The 21,910-nt window shown below is 38.7% G+C and overlaps 1 long non-coding RNA gene across 1 annotated transcript; it reads right to left on the reverse strand.

Annotated features, from left to right (window-relative positions):
- Positions 1–15,438: 15,438 nt before the first annotated feature.
- On the reverse strand, positions 15,439–21,197 carry LOC122801652. The gene is made up of 3 exons (XR_006364775.1): positions 20,148–21,197; positions 19,334–19,480; positions 15,439–16,088 (listed from the first exon to the last, which is right to left on the reverse strand). It is a non-coding gene; the product is annotated as an uncharacterized LOC122801652 (long non-coding RNA).
- Positions 21,198–21,910: the final 713 nt, after the last annotated feature.

Consider the following 21,910-nt stretch of genomic DNA (forward strand, 5'->3'; position numbering starts at 1 on the left):
CAGCTGGACTGGAGAGTAACCTTGAAACTGACCCTTGGACATACCAGATTAGTATAGGGAACTGTTTTTTTACTGATCAGATTAGGAAAGGGAACTGATTTCTCACTTGATCAGGAAGAACCAATCGGGAGTCTAATACGTATGAGAAGTCAAGGAGGGTGTAGTGCTTTAGTTAGTTAGTGTTTCCCTATAAGAGCTGAGCAAGTGCAGGGCTTTAGAAAGAGAAGAGTGTGATTACTTTGAGAGTTTGAACAGTTCTAAGGGAAAAAGTAAAGAGCAGACTTTGTGGAGCCTGGAATAGTTTAAACCTGTTTAGGCAGCGCTGCCCGACGCTGCTCAGTGCGCAAAACCGCACAAAAAGAGAGTTGTAGGGTTTTAATAAAGAGAGATCAAGGAGTTTAGAATTGACCCAAAATGGCCAATAAAACTACAGCTTCTAGGTAGTAACCACTCCTCCAGGGACAGGCAGGCTGTTCAGTGTTAACCACTCCCACTGGTGAACACAGAGACTTCCCTTTAGCCCAAGCAAGCACTGGCCTTCTAGAAACTTCCAAACAGTTCAGAACAGCAAATCTGTAACTGAACTTTCTTAACTTTTAGAAAGTGGGAAAAAAGCAAGATTTTTTTTTTCTTTTTGTTGTAGTTTAAAGGTAGCAGAGATACACAAGCAGCAAAATAATCACAACAGTGCAATAAATGACCCCACACTTGAGTGCTAATCCAAAATCAGGTAAAATGCAGTTTTTAGAGAAAAAAACTATTTTAAATTAAGTGCAACACAGGAAATGCAGTAAACAGGCTCTAGATGTGTTCCAAGTACTATTACTGTTACAGATATAAACTTTAGCAAGCCGGAAAATGCCAAAAAGTAGGCGGCAAAGCAGTAAAACTTAAAAATCAGAAGAAAATACTTAAAATCACAAAAGTGGCTCCTTTTCTTCTCTCAGCGTTTTCTCCCCTTGGTAGGTGCTTCAGCAACAACTAGCAAGCCTGAAAAGATGCCAAAACCACGAGGCAGCCGGGTTTTAAGAGAGACAGATCAAGGAGTTTAGAATTGACCCAAAATGGCCAATAGAACTACAGCTTCTAGGTAGTAACCACTCCTCCAAGGACAGGCAGGCTGTTCAGTGTTAACCACTCCCATTGGTGAACACAGAGACTTCCCTTTAGCCCAAGCAAGCACTGGCCTTCTAGAAACTTCCAAACAGTTAAGAACAATAAATCTGATTAGAATGTAATAACTACAGTCCTTACTTTTAAATAATCCATTTTGCTGTAATTCTATACATGCTGTTTCTATTCTGTTACCATAGCTCCTCCTCTCAAATCTTCCAAGAACAAGTCATCAAGGCACTACCCAAGGCCAAGAACACGTGTTCTATGAAGCTGGAAAACATACCAGGTTTCCTACTGGTCAGCCTGAAACATAACTTGTCAGACCCCCTACACAGGCTATTCAATATCAGCCTCAGAACAGGTTCCATGATGGATGAATGAAGGACAGCAACTGTCATTTCCTTGCACAAAGCTGGGGCTTTAACAGACCCAGGTAATTATAGACCCATAAGCCTGGCCAGCCTCACCTGTAAAGCTATGGAAAAGATCATTATGGAATTAGCAAATAAGAAAATTGGTAGCCTACAGATTCCCAACCCAAGCCAGTTCAGATTCGTCAAGGGCACATTCTGACTAATTAACTTAGTTTTATTTTTCAAAAAAATAACCTTAGTCATGGATGTCGACAAATCTGTACTCACTGCACATCTGGACTTTGCAAAGGTATTCATCCCCATTCCACTCTCTGATATTGTAAGTAAACTCTCCAAGCTAAATGTAAATCCCTTTGTAACTCATTGGCTAGCAAACTGCTTTACAAATAGAATGCAGGAAATAAAGGTGGGGTGTTCTACTTCCTGCAAAAGATGTGTCACTAGTGGTGTATCCCAAGGTTCAGTCCTTGAGCCAGTTCTCTTTGCCATTTAATTCTTGGAGGTCAAAGCTAATGTTAAAGGTTTGTGGCTGATAAAACTTGCAGATGACGCCTGACTTGGTGTCATCATAAACTCCCTAGAGAACACCATGATCTTCCAAGAGGACCTGTCCCAAACAAATACCTGGTGTCAAAATCATGGACTAAAACTAAATGCCAGGAAATGTACAATTGTATCCTTTGTTAAGCATGACTCCCATTGTAACTACCACATTGATAAACTCCTGAAATTGATCCTGTAGTCTGGGATCAGGGAACCTGTGTTGACAATGAGCTATCCTTTGATAACCACATAGCCACTATCATAAGGAAGTCCTTTTTCATCTCACTGCTTATATCTAAAGGTAAGGCATCCAGGTCCAGGAATTTAATCATTCCACTTGTACTCAGCTTTCATTAGGCTGATCACTGAGTACAATGCGCCTTTCACTATGTACCTTTTCAAACAGAAGTCACAACTGAAATGACCACAATGTTTTCTTACTAAACAATCAAGGGTCTAAATCATAAAAATTATGCAGACCATCGCAAAGTCTTGTCGCTCTTCTTGGTATCATACAAGCTACTGAGAGATGACCGCTGCCTCACATATATAGCTTCAACAGACCCTGTCCTGTCAGCCCTATTACACATTCACAAGTCCAATGGTGTCATAACCACCCACTCAAAGAATCCCAATCTTTTCTGCAAAACAAAAAGAACATGTTGGAGGGAAAGGTATGTATTACAGAGAATTCCACTTCTATGAAAGCATCTTTCACTCCACATAAAGCAAAGTATTTCTCCAACTCTATTCAAATGCAATTTGGATAAATGAAAGGCTAATGATATGTTCATCCCTCGTTTAGCAACCTTATCCTTAATGTATAGGGGCAACATATAAATGTCGTAACATAGCCTTATTCTGCCACTCTCTGGGTAATTTGAGCACAAAATATAATAATTAAAACTATTATGGGAATGTAAAGTTAGGCTTCTTAAGATTATCACTGACTAATAGCATATTAAGCACCTATGAACCTATGGTTCATTATTCTATTCTGCCTGTTCCATTTTTATTTGTATTAAGTGCTTAGTTAATAAGCACTATAATAAATCTGGAGTTGAAGTCATAATAGCTGAACTCAGCATCTCACCTGAAAAAGTCATATATATCTATATATATGTGTATGTTTGTGTGTGTGTGTGTGTGTGTGTGTGTGTGTGTGTGTGTGTGTGTGTGTGTGTGTGTGTGTGTGTGTGTGTGTGTGTGCATGCATGCAGGTGTAGTATATATATATATATATATATATATATATATATATATATATATATATATATATATGCTTTTATGTACAGACAAATACACATAAACAAATAAAGAAAGGCGAGGTTTAGAAGGAACAGCAAAGGTTGTTTATTGGTCTTGGTGTTTCATTAAATGTTCGTTTTTATCAACTGAACGATTCACTTGCTTTTTTGGAGAAGCATACATCTGGCTTTGTGGCACAAGTAATATACGAGGATACCCTTTATGGTAAAAGCTAGCGGATTTCTTTTTGTTTTCTACTGGTGACGAAGTGGAGTAGTGGAGTTTGGTGAAGTTTCTGGTTATATATATATATATATATATATATATATATATATATATATATATATATATATATGCTTTTATGTACAGACAAATACACATAAACAAATAAAGAAAGGCGAGGTTTAGAAGGAACAGCAAATGTCCATAGAGGGCCATAATCACAATGACACAAACTGATGGTAATGTACTATTAGAAAAAAAAAAAAAAAAAAAAGATAGAAGGAGCATTGTAGTAGATATGGTTTCTCATTTTTTCTGTTTTGTAAGAGTTGTATTTTTGTACGGCATTTTTTACCCCTCTATATGTCAATTCCAGCATCACAAACTTAGACTAAAAATAGGAGGCCATGTTTTTTGTTTTGCTTGTGCCCTTTAGAAACATGAGGACACATCACCTAGTAAAACTTCTGAAATACCTGGGTTGTGGCCAATTTTAAGTGGAAACCATTGTAAAAAGCTACACAGTAATGACGAAACAAAAAAGTTAGTGAAAGATACCACCACAGAAATAATCAGATGCATAAGCCAGATAGTTGCATAGAGTACTGGACTACTTTCATGATTAAAACTGGATGCTACTCATATTACAATTACTATCCATAATGTAACTAAGGATTATAATACTAAATCAGTCCTGCGAATTAGAATCTAATCTAGATCTAGAAGATACTAGACATTAATTATCTGGAAGATAGTTAGTGATGCAGTAATGATGTCATAACTGCTCTAATTTAGGTTAAATTAATCAGTCCTGAAAACTTTTGTAATAATATTCAGATACAGAGGTCAAACATATTCAATAATGATAACATAGATGACCTGTAGTAAAATAACAGAGGGTGGTACAAGGATAGTCTCAGCAATTCATTGGAATATAAGGGTAAGTTTCTGTTAATTTGTCTAATGGTAAACATCACAAAGCCTACTTAATTTTAATTATTTATTTATCATTTAACAAGGTTAGTCCCACTAGGCTAGCAGCCCCTTTTCAGGGGGACACCAGAGTTGGTATTTATACTACTAGGAAAAATTTTGGCCAGAGCACTGGGGAATATCTCCTACCCTTTTCAACAGGTGCCATGAGATCTTTTACATTCACTTTAACTACCACCAACTCAGGCAGATGAAGGCTTAGTTTAATGCCTCATCTGATGGACAGCACACTCACAACTGCAGCATTTCTCCCTCACATACTGCACTACAGTGTCAGCAATCAATCTACCTAGTAAGGGAATAGAACCCACAACCTGCACTAAAAGGTAAATGTGCTACCGATTGCAGCACTGACACTACAATTACAAATTACCACACCATCTTCAATAACTTTTCTAGTCCTCCACCTTAGCTCCTGGGTTCTATTCTTCATGTAGTTAGCCTTTCTATCTTCATTTATAATATAGTGTCTAGTGGTGGTATGTGATACTATTTCTCTTCAAAAAATACCTACATATGTAATAAGTATTGTCTTCTGCTAATTGGGAATGCAAAGGACATAGAATGCACATTATATTCTAAATTGTAGACAATAAATCCACACACAGATGTGTGCAACCATATTTTTCTTAAGGAAACCTATTCTGGCATAGATGTGAAAAATTAATTAATATAAGATAAAAGCTATGTGGTACATAGTTATGCCTCGTAAATTTAAACAGTTCTGTTAGAATGACTACATTCCAGTACGAGATCTATTGTGTCAAAAATTGTCTATACACTATTCTGTTTGGTAGTAACTATAGAAGAGTCACGATTTATATCCAGTATGTATAGGTGTGTATAGTGTCATGAAGCAACACTCCGTAGATAAATACATTAGGTTCTCTATTATAGACCATGTATTAAGAGCTGTCAACAGTCCTCTGAGCGTCACCTAAATTGCTACGCTTTATAAATTGGATTACATGCATTTTCGATGCTCAATGAATATTTGCTCCATATGTTTAAATCTAGGCAATAGGACCAAAAGGATTACTTTTCGTGTTGGTGGCGCTCCTTTAGAGCATTGTGAATTTGTGAATTTAAACATTTCTGCTCAAATGATTACTTTTAAGTATGAGATCTATTGGGTAAAAAATTGTTATATATGATTCTGTTTGATAGTAACTACAGAAGAGTTATGATCTACATTCAGTATGTATATATGCTTGTAGTAATAGGAAGCACTACTCTTTAAATATATTAGGCTCATTTATAATAGACTATTTATTAAGGGTGATATCGGTCTTCTGAGTGTTATCTAAATCGCTAAGCTTCATGTATTGAATTATATACATTTTTGATGTTTAATGAACATTTTTTCCATAGGTTAAAGTCTTGGCACTAGGACCAGGGGGATTACTTTTTGTTGCTAGTGGCGCTCCTTTAGGAGCATTGAGAGCATGTGACACCATCTGCGAATGGAAGCATGATTCACCTTTAAGGTGATGATGTCACTGTGTTGATGTTTGAATATGGAGTATATTCCACTGACAAAACTGTGGATTAAGAGCTCGTTTCTTCACCGAACTCTCTGTGATTATGGCACAGCTTCAAGATGGAAGTTTATATTTCAGAGTATAGGCATATGGAATTTAGTGATGGAACATATTGTGAAAGTTTTGGGTCGTGAGCTACTGGATCTGGTGTAAGTAGCTAGCGACAATGTTTATAAACACTATGCATTTTTGAATTAGTGTTTTTACTAGTGGTTTTAGTAGATACTTGCATTATCGATGTTTTTATATTCATGCATTATTTGAATTTTGCAAGTTTTGTTGTTTTAAAAATGTTTTTAAAAATGTTTTGGAGTGTTTGTAGTGTATGTTTGGCAATGAATTGAAAAGGAATTGTACGGAACTTAATGCAACCTGAATCAAGTTCACTATGATTGTCAATTAATTCAGGCGATAATGAGTAGTTGGTTTAATGAGCCCGCCAAAATGTAAGGTATTTATTTGCTTGTGAATGGTCCTGAGTTATTGTATCTGATGAAGCATAGTCAAACTATGCGAAAGCGCTCATCTTATGTTCCACAATAAATGATTTTTTACATTTTTACTGCGGTAATTATTGGACTTAATCGTGATTATCCTTGGATTTGTGTATAGAGGAGATTTGTTCGTGGTGACTGTTCTCATTTTTTGGTATTCATTCATACTGCACTACAGTGTCAGCAATCAATCTACCTAGTAAGGGAATAGAACCCACAACCTGCACTAAAGGTAAATGTGCTACCGATTGCACCACTGACACTACAATTACAAATTACCACACTATCTTCAATAACTTTTCTAGTCCTCCACCTTAGCTCCTGGGTTCTATTCTTCATGCAGTTAGCCTTTCTATCTTCATTTATAATATAGTGTCTAGTGGTGGTATGTGATACCATTTCTCTTCACAAAATACCTACATATGTAATAAGTATTGTCTTCTGCTAATTGGGAATGCAAAGGACATAGAATGCACATTATATTCTAAATTGTAGACAATAAATCCACACTTAGATGTGTGCAACCATATTTTTCTTAAGGAAACCTATTCTGGCATAGATGTGAAAAATAAGATCACTTGATAAAGAACTCTGAATGTATTACACATCACTAACTGTTAAGTATTAAATCAGTGCATCTTTTTGACCTGATTTACTCTCACTAATGAGACAATGCCTATTATTTTCACTAGATAAAGAAACTGGTTTTATGGTTGAAGAGATCATGTCACATTATAAAGTGACATTAGCATTCCATGGGATGTCACAGATTCACAGACAGCAGACTGTTCCAATAACATGCAGTTTTAAGCTCTTACATGATCCAGTTTGGCAACTTCAAATTTGGGACTGTTAGAAGCAGGCAATAGTTGCTTCTTGCTTTTTAGACTCTTCCAAGCTCTAAAGCTCTTCACACATTTGGATACAGTAGCAAGAAACACTCCAAAGCTCTTTTGTCAGCTTGTTTTGGGGATGACAGATTTATAAAATACGTCTCTGTAAGATTTTGGACCCACGTCAAATCTTTTTTTTGTCATGAGCACATGAATAAAATTATTATTCAGACCATTGTTTAGTCTAGTTCCCCCGTTACAGTCATCATTTTTCTTGCTGATAGCAATGTGCTTTAGACAGACTTGTTGCATGGCTGTTTGAGCTGATATACTGTTTGGTAGACTATTATTGCTATTTTGGCTTGGTGCCAGATTCTGTCAGAGCATTCAGCCTGGGTAAGGCCTGAAGTTTTAGAAAGTGCTCCCAGTATGGGCACAAGACTCCCTCTCCAGTCCTGGTCATCAACCCACATAGGTTCATAGGTTGGTACTAGGCTATTGGCCCTAGGGCCTATACAAGCCTAGCCATAACAATTCCCTGGATATTTCTTCCCACAATATTTACATCCCTGGACCCCTCTCTAGCAGGGCGACTGACGTGATCCCCAGGGTGAATTTTCTATCTCCCATCCAATCATCAAGATTCCTTTTGAAGAGGGCCAAGGAGGTGCTCTGCTTGACATGTATGGGCAGTCTATTCCAGAGTATGGGGAGTCTCTGGGTCAGGAACCTATCCCTCCAGCATGTTTTGTTTATTGTGATGACAAGGTTTAGATCCCTGGAGCATGTGGCTCTGAGGAATTGGGATTTTTTTAAGTGGAGTATGTCCAACAGCTCAGGGTTTGACATGACCTTGTGTGTTAAGCAGAGATCGCCTCCGAGTAGACGATATGCCACAGATTATAGCTGGAGTTTTTTTAGATGGTCAGCATAGGGTATCTGCTTTACACCTGCAATTCTTTTAGTGAGGTATATTTCTGCGGAATTTCCAGCTGTTGCAGATGTCTTGTGAGGTACATAGCAAATGGGACATTGTACTGTATAATGGGTCTAATGAGGGATGAGTACAGTGGGACAATGACCTCCTTTTTCTGGATGAAAAGCCCTTAGCAATGAGGTGTGACACACAGAAGGATTTCCTGCCTGTTGTGGCGATGTGGTTATCGAAGGTGAGACCACGGTCCACCTGTGTCCCTAAGTCTCTCATTACACTTTCGGTGTTTAGTGTACTGCCACTTATGTGGCAATTCATGGGTACATGTTTTTTCCCCAAAGGGGATAACTATATGTTTCTTGGCATTAAGCTTGAGCTCATGGCTCTGGCACCATGCATCTGTTTCTGTAAGGCCCTTTTGTACAATATCCACATCATTCGGGGATTCAATAATGGCTCCCAGTTTGCAATCATCTGCGAACTTTGTTAGCCAGAGTCCCTTAGTGTTGGTCTGTACCTCAGAGAAGTAGATGTCAAACAAGAGAGGTCCCAGGACTGAACCCCACTTGTCTGGAGCTGGATATGGAGTCAGCTACTTTTACAGTCTGGGCTCTGTCAGAAAGCCAGTTGGCAACCCATTGAGTGATGTAGGGATTTATACCCAGCTTTGTAAGTTTATCAATGATTCCAGAGTGGGGGATGGTGTCAAAGGCCTTGGCAAGGTCCAGATAGGCTGTGTGGACAGCCTTACCCTCGTCCACAGCTCTGGAGACTGATTCGAAGAAGTGAGTCAGGTTCTGGAGACAAGATCGGCCCTTCATAAACCCAAACTGGGTGGGGTCCAGTGTTTGAAGGTTGCCAATGTCTTTGTTTATAAGCTCCATGATAATGCGTTCCAAGCCCTTGCAGATCAGGCTCATCAGTAGTTCCTGTGATCCAAGGTGGATCCCCCCTTGTGAAGTAGGATAACTGCAGCTGTGTGCCACTCAGTGGGCACGAAACCTGAGGTGAGGCTATGATTAAACATGACACTTAGGAGGGGTGCCAGTTCATTTTGTAGTTCATGTAGTACACAGCCCGGGATGTCATCTGGTCCTATAGATGCTGTATTCTTAGTTTTGGAGAGTGCGGTTTCTACCTGTGTGGCCGTGATTACCGGAATTTGGCAATATTTTGGTATTGAGATGGGCCCTGAGACCAAAGACTTCCTAGGTAAGAACTGGTATCAAGACCCAGGATAGTCTCTTTGACATTGGGTACTTCAGTGCTGATGTCATGGGCTCTACCAGTTCTTCACTGCCAAATGTCGCAGTGCCAGTGGGACAGGATCAGAAAATATTACACAGCCAACCCTGAAGGTTGAATGATATGTTTTCAGATTCTGCACTGTCCATGGCTCCACCCTTGGATACCATGTAATCTAGAGCTTTGGCTTCATCATCTTCTTTCCTTAGTAGCAAATGAGCAGAGAGCTGCCACATATCAAACTCTTTTGGTACATATCCCTCCTCTTCATATACAGACCATTCTTCCCTCTTGTTCTCAGGAGCAAGAAGTAATAGAGGAAACACTTGGATTCCCTCACAGTGTCCCCTGTTTCAGATATGGATCTCAAAAGAGTAGATTCCTTGCTGTCCACAAACTTGGAGAAATCTTCAAGTGGATGAAACAACAGGAGGTCATTGCTAATTGATCTAGTCTCCCTGGATAAGAAAATATAGCAGGAAGATTTCAGCTTCACCTCACTGATATCTTGGTTGGTTTCCCCTGCAGGCCACATGGTTTTACTGGTCATGCCTGGTGAGAGTCAGATGTGGTAGTTTGTACCCCTATGGGATTAGACAAGATTCCCTGGCCCCAGTGGATCACAAATTGCTGCAGTAATGTCCTTTTTCCAACTCAATTGCAGTGGTTACTACCCTCAGGAAAGAGCTCTATAAGGAGAATCCTGTGGCTTACTCCCCTGACAAGCAGTCTAGAAAATTGGACAGTTTTGGGAAGCATATACATCATCATAGCATCAGGCATCTTCCAAGTCAAGACACTGAATCACCTAATGAATATGACTATCTTTCAGTGCGATGATACAGAGAAAATACTTGAGATGCTGATCAAATTGATCCAGAGGAGATTACAGAAATATACAGTCTTCCAGGTAACAACTTTTTAGTCAATATGAATATCTCCATGAGGATACTGCATAATGCAGTCGATGGAATGGACTGAGCAAATGGGTCAGGTATCATTATAGCCATCATTTCTGGGTCAGACACTGCAATTTTGTGGGTATCATTCACCAATGACCCTTTCAATGGTGAATCTTTATTTGGGCTATGCATGACAGTAAAAATGCAAAAAAGTGAGCATGAGGGCAAAACACTTCTTGATTTTTGGGGTGAAGTCTGCTTCTCCTCAAATGATGTTCTCATGTAACCAAATAATTAATTTGTAGAATCTGTGGTTTAAAAAAGATCCAACTGCTACCTTTCGGACAGCATTCTCATAGGAACCAATGTTACTGAGGTTGTTTGCAGAACAGGTACTGTCCTAGAAAAAGAGGTGGCCCACAAAAACATGTATTCCACAGACCTTCATTCAGAGGGTAGCCACAGAATCCCTGTGGGGTTGCCTGACTACCCCTCTCCAGGAACAGCCAAGGATCACATCTACTGGCTATCACACGGAACAAGTGGATCAAGGAGATAGCATCCAAATCATACACAATCTATTTATATCCCCACCAAAGCTAGTTTCCTTAATTCCAGATATCCCTTCCCCACAACAGCAAGTAGCAAATTAAAGATGGCAAACCCTCTCTGGAAAATAGCATCCAGAAGGTTCCAACATACTAGACAGGATCCAGATTTTATTCAAGGTTCTGTTTCATACCCAAGAAGACAAAGCACCTCAGGCCTCTATTAGATATAAGTAGTGTAAGTCATTGTGTAAGGAAAGACAAAGTTCCAGATGGTCACAATGCAATTAATATTCCAGTGTTTGTAGGAGGGCACTGCATATGCCCTTCAGATATCCAGGACACCTACCTGCACATCAAGACAAACAAGAAATCCAGAAGATTCCTACAGTTAAGGATTACACCCAGTTACTATCAATTCCAAGTACTTCCATTCAGTTTCTTTACAGTCTCCTGGGTGGTCGCCAAATGCATGGCAGCAAAAACAGTCAATCTCAGGCAGAAGGGAGTTACCCATATCTAGATAATGGGCTCCTCACAGCTACTATAAGTCATTAATCAAAGCAAGGAATTACTAACTCTGGCTATTCATGATACAGTTATGAAAAATCTTGCCATCAACATCTTTGGTGGCTTCAGCAGGAAATTTTGTACCAGTGATGCCCATTTATTTTTCCCTCTCCCAGTGTTACTATAACCATAGATACATTTGCCCTTGGGTGTGGGACACTAATTAGGGCTGATTAGTCCAACAGACATGGTCACAACAAGATGTCTCATTGCACATTAGTGTCTTTGAGATGACTGTAGTCCTCCTAAGACTGCAAGCTCTACAGGACTCCTCTCTCAAGGTGCAACTGTCCCACTGGGATACTCTAGTTTAGCACTGGACTCTAGGTCTTTTTAATGTTTTCCCCATTTCTTCTCGCCATAAAATTCCTATAAAATCTAAGATACACAAGGTCAACATTATCTACACAGTCCCATTTTGGCCCATGCAAGTCTGTTTTCCCCTGCTGTAGTCTCTCCTGTTAGAAAACCCTCTTCATGTCCTTTTGTTTCACTTGTCTGGCAAGCCTCACCTGGACATGCAGTACTTCAGACTAACTTCACAGTATCTCCAGTTCCCCTAATGGCTAGGGACCCAAGGTTCCCTTCACGGATGGGACAGAATCTTATAGTATCCCAGAAACCCTCTATCAGAAATATGTATAATAACAAGTGGATTCATTTTTCTCCTTGACAAGGCAACAAGATTTAGACACTATTCTGTTGTAATTTCAGCTTCTACAGGCTTTCTGTGTACGTCATCAACTTGTTCTATAAGAAGTAATTCTTCATTGATTTTTAATCATTTACAAATATAACATGACTTTTTTGTTTGTTTGCAGGGAGGATGTGGAGAACTGGCACCACCCCCCACATCCACCTAATTTTTATATACTAACTCCCACTAACTCCATGGGAAATGTGAAAAAAAAACCCACTGAGATGCACCACCAGCTCACACAAGTTTATGTCATTTCAACAACGCAATCAAAATTAATCACAGAAAATCCACTTGACTGAATGCCTCAACACACTGTAGGCATGCCTTTCTACAGTGCTTAGCTAATATGTCTGATAGGGATTCAGCTTCTCTATGGTAAAAGCTCACTTAACAGCCATTTGTATTTTCCATCAAGAGATGAACTCTCCTTCCTTACCTTCCTTGAAGGTATGCAAGACATTTACAAGTGCTTTATTATGCGTTTGAGACATGGATGTCAAGACTTCCGCCTCACCAGCAAAGTTTGAGATGTGAATCTTGGCATCCATGTCAGGAACACACAACAGAAGGTTACAATCCACTAACCCAATCATAATTCTTTGTAGTGCTGGAGATTTATCTTCTTCATGTACTAGGAATTCATCAAAAATAAGACTGAAAAATAAAATGCAATTAGTTGTTCTGGCTTAGAAAGCTAGTAAAGCACTGGGGAGTGGTTTATGTCTTACATATTCCCTGTGTAAAGGAAGCACTTTAATTAAAAAAAAACGTTCGGTACTTCAGCAGACAGCAAACAGAAACTGGAGTTGAAACAAAACCATTTCATGCCCTGCTACTGTTGTTTACTGGTCAGTGCTGCCAGCGTTTAATGCAGAATTGATATTAACAGTGCCTAGGGGGTGCTTAACAATTGTTAAGCACTTTAAGCATTGCTAAGATAAGATCTTATACTATAGCAGCACACTGAACCAGGATATAAATTTAGCTATTTTTTCAGTGTTACCAGTGCGCCCCATGCACCACATTAAATTTATGTACTTACCTCAGTGTTACATCTTCATAATCCACATTTGTCTACTTCAATAACCCTACTCCACCTTCCCCCTTTTTCTACAGTTATGCCTCTCTTTTTCTACAGGTTCATACTAAGCTAACTGCCCTTGTGGGACATTTTAAGCCTAGCTTATTACCCTATGTGAGAATCAAACCCTGCACTTTATGCATGTAAGGTGAACACCTTAACCAGTATGCCAACCTCCCACCATCCTAAAATACTTAGTCTCTAAGTCTCCCTTCTTAACAAAGACTCAAACTTTTCCATTTTACACATTTGACTGTTTTCTCTTCTCCATCTGCATGTCCTTACACTTCCTAAGGGCTGCCTTCTTCAGCTTAATTTCTTCTGACATCTCAGTTTATAATTGCATTTACTTTGTCTGTCATTTTGTTGGTTTGATTTATGTAAAGGTTTGCTGCCTAACTTACATGATGCCAGATCTGATTTTCATCCATTGCTCCTCTATTTCTCTGTCAAGCCTTTTTTCCAGTGCTTTGTTGATTTACTCTCATATTTTAACAAGGTCAGTCTACATAAACTCTAATATTCATTCTTTGATACACCCCGACTTTACATTTCTTTTTACTGTAAGTCACACAACCATCTGTTCCAAGGTACCTACCAATTTCCATGTCAGAGGTATGGGTTCTCCTTCGCTTCACACCTTCCTGCATAGTTGCAGCTATCATCTAAACCTCTTCTCCTACCCATATAAGTTCTAGCAATGGCTGACAAAGACATGTTCTCTTTCAAATTACAAAGTACAATCCTCTTAACGGTCTTGGCTGACATAAATTTGCTCCACATAACTAATAAACATTTAACACAAATGATATTGCTCATTTTCCTGCCATTTTAAGTTTTTCTTTCATCACTTTTCTTCAGTTTTCTACCACTTAGGGGGCAGTTCACAAACAATCTACAGGACAACCTTGTACACATACCAAGCTAGGCAGAGCAGGGTGACAATAGTTGTGTCATCTAACACAGTGCTCCTCGGACTCATGTACATTGGGTCTGTCCACTCCTATCAAGCTGCCAGCTAATCTAAGCAGAGTCTTTCCTATTAAACTACACTTTCTTCTCCCATGTGTCACAGTCGACAAAGCTCAGTTAGCATCCTCTTTCGCTGCGGTCATATCCATAAGTCTCAACTGTTCAGATTTTTGCCTCATACTTTTGGTCTGTTTGTCATAAAATTTAGTTTTCTGGCAAATAACCAGGGACAAAAGTCATTAAATAATAACAGACATTTAGGATTCAGAATTCATATTATTCAGAAAATGCATGCTAATGTATAACCTGTTATTCTAGCAACTTTCTTACTTTATAAGAGCAATGTTTAAAATCACCATCTCTTCCTTCAATGTACAGATCTGTATGAATTAGGAGTCCCTATGTATAGTTAGGTCAAGCCTGATATGGAGTGTAGGAGAATCATGATGCATTATGGGTGTTAGGGGGAGGTGTTGTAGTGCCTGGAAGAGTCTTAAAGGTGCTGAGCAACTGTTGCCTGAAGCTAAGTAGTCCTGAGATTGAAGTAGACAGATGTAAATAATGGAGACTAACCATTATGGTAGGTACATAACTTTAATTTCTTCGATAGCATGTTTAAATATAGTAGTGTTGGAATGACATTGCACATGTTATCATTAATATTGTTCAGCACAGATGACATGCATTCTGTACTTTTTACAGGCAGTACCTTTCCTTGGGAGGAGTTTCACATTTAAAATGTTATAGTGACTGTTAAAACACTAATGTACAGTATAATAGAATATCAATTAACTGAATGTTATTCCAAATATATGTAATTTAGCAACAATCACTGTCCCACTAACTAGTCACTGTTGGTAAATCACCCATTTTAAATATTTAACCTTACATTTGCCTAAAGTAGAAGGTCATGACTATAAGCCACATTGTATATACAGCACATATTATTCAACAACCGGTTATTTGTATTCAAAATTTTTCACATAACTGAACTTTTTTTGCATGAAATCTTTTCATATTTAGAACTTGAAACTACTTTGACTTTAATGAAACAGTGAGACAAATGTAATTATGTATGATACAATAATTTACTGGCTTTACATGTAGTTTCATGACCTCAGCATGTCACATATAGCAAGCCAAGACTCACCAAGGATTCCACTGCTCTACAGATTTTTATTATTTCTAGAGGACTGCCCTTGACTTCCTCTAATCATTATGAATGAAGCACTCATGAGTAAAATTTAGTGAAGGTCATTCATTGTAACAGAAATGAAAAAGGTGAATATGTAATTGGATAAAACAGCATCTCCATAAAAAGGCAACTCATTATCTTAATATCAGTACTAGTATGCTAACTGCCCCCCACCACCACCACCCAAATGCACAGTTTCACTTCAGATTTTCATTCTTTTTCTACTGTAGCTTCAGGACCTTTCTGCTTATAAGGGATTTTGCATCCATCAGGACATTCCAAGATGATATACTGACAGTAATCACTGAACATGACAGATGTTATTGTACAGTGCAGAAGTACCTGTAGGACTGTGACGGTGCTTGTTTGAGGATCCCATTTTCCTCAATCTCTATCTTGAGCTCATTGAGATGCAAAGCAAGCTCCTGCTCCATCTGCTGGATCCTCTCTGAACAGGAGATTCTGTACACTTCATTCATTCTGTTCAACTGGTTTTACTCCAGGATTTACATTAAACCTCACTTTCTGTGCTTGTATACTTCAGTTGGCTAAAATATGTCCCAAGAAGTCCAAATACCTGCAAAAACAATCAGGAAGCAAATAAATACAGGATAAACATATAAGCACATTACCATTTTATTGTTTAGATGTGACAAAAATGTCTATACAAACAAAAAATATAGCATACTAGACAAGCCTGTGCCAATGTGTTCACTTGTGTCTCACTCCATATAATGTTAACTCTACTTCAGTACCAAACAAGTGCTTAAAATGCAACTAGTATGGATTCTGCTTGCCTACATAACTCAAAGGAGCTAAGTGAATCTTTATTAGAAAGTATATAGATACTTAAAACAATGAAAAGTCATTTTTTTCTGTGCTCTAAGTTTCAGAGGCATGCCTAGAGCCCCACACATTTGCAACTTAAGAATTCTGTATCTCCTAGAGTACAACTGCCTTAATTTTATTAACTGAAAATATTAATTTACTTATTATTATTATATTTATAGCCACAGAATAGTTCAAAACTATCAATTCTTAGAAATCTCATTCATAGTAAAACCACATTAATTTGGGAAGAAGTATATTCAGCATTACACAAATATAAGTAGATATCCTGAACTCTGGTTCATTGTTTGTTTTAAGAGCAGGGTTTCATTGCCATCTCCAGACACGCATTAAATTTAAGCAGCTTGGGCTCATTAAACAGCCTCGATGAGGCACTCCAGTCTGGGAATGTATCCACTTCTTGTGGTTAGACACAAGCACTTGAGCCACAGATGAAGCCCATGTAAAGTACACTTTATAAATCATTACTGCTTAATTTTATTCTTCTATTTCTGTAGGTGACATTTATGCCACCAATCTTTACATTTTACACCAGTTCATGATAATATATATTCCTATACTTGCTGAATTTATGAGATACAGTAATGTTACATGGTATAAGAGTTCATATAATACATGCCGCTATTTCTCCATTTTCATGAATTTAGTAATGGTTATTCAGGTGGTAAAACAAGGAGTAGTTAAGACAGGCAATCTCTCTTCTAAGGCATTTTTTTTTAATAAGCAAGTGTCACTTCATACCCAAGAATTCCTAGAAGTTTTATGTGGACTGGATTATTCTGGTTCTGGGTAATTTCTCAGCTTTCAGGGTCCCTCTTATTTCTAGATTCATGACATAATCAATGGCACTCTCAGAAATAAACAACTCAGGGGCAGCTATTGCCAAACAACAAATAAGTGTATCAAAATCTATGGCAAAAGAGAAAGTCCCATCTTGTTCTCCCATGTGGGGAAGTTGCATTCTTTACATTCCCATAGCTTATGTATGCCAGCTGTAAAAACTGCACAACCCTAAGAAAAAAGGAATTACTGTTAGCAAGCATGTGCAAGAGATCCATAGGAGCAGAACAATATGTCAAGACTCCCTTGTGAGCAACTGTGATAGCTCTCCTGTAGTACCTCATCATCACCATCCTAAGAGGAGCCTACTGACCTTTTTGCAGGAGGGGTTAAACATCTAAGTGAAGCTGCTAATACTACGCCATGGATTTGGGAAAGAAAAGGCCCTGCAAAATCAAGTTTGCCTCTGGGGAAAGAACTCAACCCAGAGTATCCAGCAGCTAAAAAAAATGTGGATGACCTTTTGATGATCTGAACCTTTAGAAACCATTTCCTACATTTAAGGTTAGGAGGTAAGCTGAAACAACAGGATTTAATGCAAATGCCAGAGAGGAACAAAAGATGGTACATGTAACACAGAGTAATACAGCTCCATCTTTCACTAAAAGACTTGGGTACCTGGCACAGTAGCATCTGTTCAGTTTACAAAAAGCCACTAAAATCAATTACAGAAATAAAAAAGGCTTGCAGTGTTTATATATTCATATATATCCTAAGGCTAGAGAGTCTCATGACCACACTCGTCTTGCAAGTACCCTCCCTCAGGCAGCACCTCCTTTCTCTAGGAGGATCATACAGGTCAATCCCAGAGTAAATTTGTGGATACCCATCCTGTCATCTAGTTTATGTTTAAAGGAAGATAGTGAGTCAATTGCTTAACATGGAAGGGAAGTTTAATCCAGAGGTTCGGAAGGCACTGGCTTTTAAACTTGTCCATCCATCATGTTTTATTTATCTGTTGGTGAAGATTCAAGCCTATGGTTTTAGTAATGGTGGAAATGTTGGATTTATACAAAAACAGGAGGCCCAGGACAAGTGGGATTCTAGTTAGCAAGACAGAGATCTCCCTTCAAAGTATATAAGATACTGAATAAAATGGTGGACCTTCCAGCCTCTCTCGATAGCTCAGGGAGTTTAAGCCTGTGATCTTTTGGTTAGAATCCTCTGGGGTCTTGGTAATTGTTTGATATGCTTAGCAAGAATGCATCCTAAAGGGATGTTGTACTTAATAATTGGCCTGACCAATGCTGAGTATAAAGGCATCATTATCTTTTTAGACTTTCATGGGATTTCTTTGATAATTAACTGTGCTAATAAAAGGGTTTCCTGACAACCATTACTACATGATGATCAAAAAATTAGGGTGTTACTAACCCAAACATCATAGTCCCTATCTACATTTATGTTTCAGAGAGGTGTGTTTTTCTAGACAGTACGATGAAGGAAGTGGTTGTCTACCAAAAGTGATGATACTACTACACTTTTTAGCATTTAGTTTGAGGCCATGTTTAATACACAAAGAGCTTACTAGAGAGAGAGATCATTTTGGAGAAATGATCACCCTTAAAAACCCAAATAGGTGCCCCATCACTGAGGTAAGTCACTATGTTTACAGATATTTTAATTTATGTATTACTGCTCCTTGGACAATGCCCTTCTCTTGCAGCTCCACTTTAAAACTGTGGCCTATTAAAAACATTGCATCCCACTTGACTTTCATTCTAAACACGAGACTCACTTTCTCAATCATTGAACAAATACTTTGTAACTGCATTTCTAGTCAAATCGAACTTGATCAGCAGAAACACTCCAGTCATGCATTAGAGCACTGAAATGCATCAGTAGGCCTTTGGCCTGCAACTTCCATGCAGGCTATCTAATAAACATATTCCCTCCATTAGAGTATTGCGGCAGCTCTTTTTGGATTCCCAGTATCTGATGCAATTAAGTAAAAATAAGTAAATTTGTTCTAGGTTAGCATTATCATTGTTCTTACATGCCTCTCAACTTCTTTGCTCAATAATGAGGGGCAAAGCCAAAATTATTGGGGGACAAACATGCCCAAATCAGGGCCAATTTCTAAATATTATGTCAATTCACTTAAAAAATTAATATAACAGGCTTTACACTTACACTTCTGAACAATGACTGGGATACTTTGTGAGTTACCAGAAAATCAAACTTTTTATAAGGAACAGGGCAAAAACTGAGGCAAAATCTGGCACACTTGAAAGATCCTGTTTTATCCTGTTCATGATTGTAGAGAAGACGAAGTATAACCTAGAGGGAATAAAGCAAAGAGAAGCACCATTGGACCTGACATCAATGTTAGACAATCACTAGGATTGGCATAAGAGGGTATAAAACATGCAGACTCAACAAATACAACACAGCACCCCAAACTGGAAAACAGACATTCAGCTGTTCAGACTGAGTCACATAGTTAGGGAATGCAGGCTCAGGAAATGAAACGTTACACCTACTGGATCACATGAAACAGCTCCTTAATCCTGTAAACCAGGTCTCAGACGTAATTACACAGTTAGACAATGGAGGCTGAGGGAATCAAACCTTTTACCAATGAACCACAAGAAACAGGTCGTTAACAGCTGTTTAATTCTCTACGCCAACTGCCACACATTTAGTTACTGGTGTTAATTACTCCGAAAAAAACTGATTGTCATTGTAAAAATGATATAAAATGTAAGCTTCGAGTTTCGAGACCTACAACGGTAGGACCACATCAACATAACGTTTCACAGCTGCTCCAGCAAATAAACGTACATAACACTCCACATTTCTACTCCCAGTGTTTTACATAGTCCACAAATCCCCGACTCTTTGAGTACAACGTAAGGCTTCTAACGTAGCAGGTGACATTTTTTTTTATCGAATACCATCATTAACTACAAGCATAACAACCGTCAGAAGACCACATATTTGTTACCTAAGCAGGACTGCTCTTTCACATCCCACCCTGATGGTGATAAACGTTTACTGATTTTTGTTGCGATGTCCACCTGTTGCGGCGGCAAAGTAAAGTCTTTCACTTTCAAAGTAGTAATGCTGGCCAAAGACCGTAAGATTGTCAGCAGTTAAAAGGTGGCACCGATCGTATTCTGGTTTAAAGATTATCTGGGAAACGTTGGGAAAGTTTTAATGGGTGAACCCAGGATTTCATTGGGTTTTGTAGTTAAGATAAAAATAATCTCTCATCTAGTACTACTTTGAGTAACCCTTATACATAAAGGCAGGCTGCTGAACTGTAACTATAGCAACCCGGCGTATACACCAAGCACAGTGCTTTCCTCATAGTGCTCTGACGGCCAGTGTCTAAAGTACACTGTGGCACTATCGCAGGTTCGCCATCATACTCACCAAGACTTCAAAAAGAAGATGCATAGTCTGAGCGACTTTCATACTTTGCAGAATGAGGGAGGAGATGAAAGGTGTTAACACAACTTTACTAGGGACCTTTTTCCGCGACTCGGTACGTAACAAAATTGTCCTTTTCACTCGGTCGGTTTGCTATTGCAAACAAGTGAAATATGTTGCCCTACAGACTGCACGAACTCTTTGCAGCACAGTCTGGATAATAAACTAAAGTTTTTAAATGTAATAATTTCCATACAATTACATTCTCCTTACAAAATATGCCCGAAGAAATACTTCACACCGGCCAAAATAACAAAGAGACCGTGCTACTTAGTAACGATTGATGCTTCCAAACATCAGAAGGAATTACTGCGTCTTTTTTCTATAGCAGACAAAACGATTGTTTTGTGGGATGTTAAGGTGATAATGGATTGAAAGCGAGCCAATATATTATTGCCACTGCCTAAGTGAAAATAGCAGGTTCTACAGATGTGTGTGTGTGTATGTGTGCTGGCTGGGGGGGCAGAAAGGTTGGACACGCAAGTGGAGGGAAATACATAACAACAGCAGAGGAGAAACACTGATAAAAGTGCAACGGGTTCAGGGACAAGCCATTTCAGATAAAGTCCAACCCCAGCTAAGATCCCCCTGCCTAAAACAGACCCGTTTCGTAGCCTTAATGCTAGGTTGAAGGGCGGATGTGGAAGACCTGAGGTGGGGGTGATGAGACTGTTTCAACTTCAGCAAGCTATTGGCTGTGTTTTACAGGGACTGATAAATTTAGTGATGTGCTTAGCCTCATTGGTTGCCCTTCCAAGGTTTGCCCTTTGCTCACGTATGCATATTCAGTGATTGGAAATCGATTAACATGTGATTTGGCTTTAACTGGCATTCGATCCAGTTTATTTGATTAGAACTATAAATGTATGCCTATGGCCATTTTCCTGCTAATAAGTCTGTTTTGTGGTCAAATAAAAGCATGCTTATTTACATCCTAAGGCAACAAACTGCAGTTATACATTTCAACCTGTAAGGGCAATAATCAGTGTCAAAATGAAAAATAATGGTGTGACAAAGGCCCCAAATCAGGGGAAAAAATAAATGTTGCTCTTATTAGCTTAGAGAGTTACAGAAATAACAGTTTGCACATAAGCATCCATGTTTTGAAGGATATGCAGTATGTGAAATGTTTACTATTACTTAGTAACAGCAGTTGTTGTCTCGGCTTTTCCCGGTTAAGGGTCGCCACAGCGGAACTTCGATCCGCTAATGATTGGTAGTTTATTTTTACGTGCCAAGTTACCAGCCCTGACGCACAACCTTCAACGAAGGTAC

This window comes from Protopterus annectens, chromosome 1.part0 (genome assembly GCF_019279795.1).
Source record: "Protopterus annectens isolate FY-2018-M chromosome 1.part0, PAN1.0, whole genome shotgun sequence".
Classification (NCBI taxonomy): Eukaryota; Metazoa; Chordata; order Ceratodontiformes; family Protopteridae; genus Protopterus; species Protopterus annectens.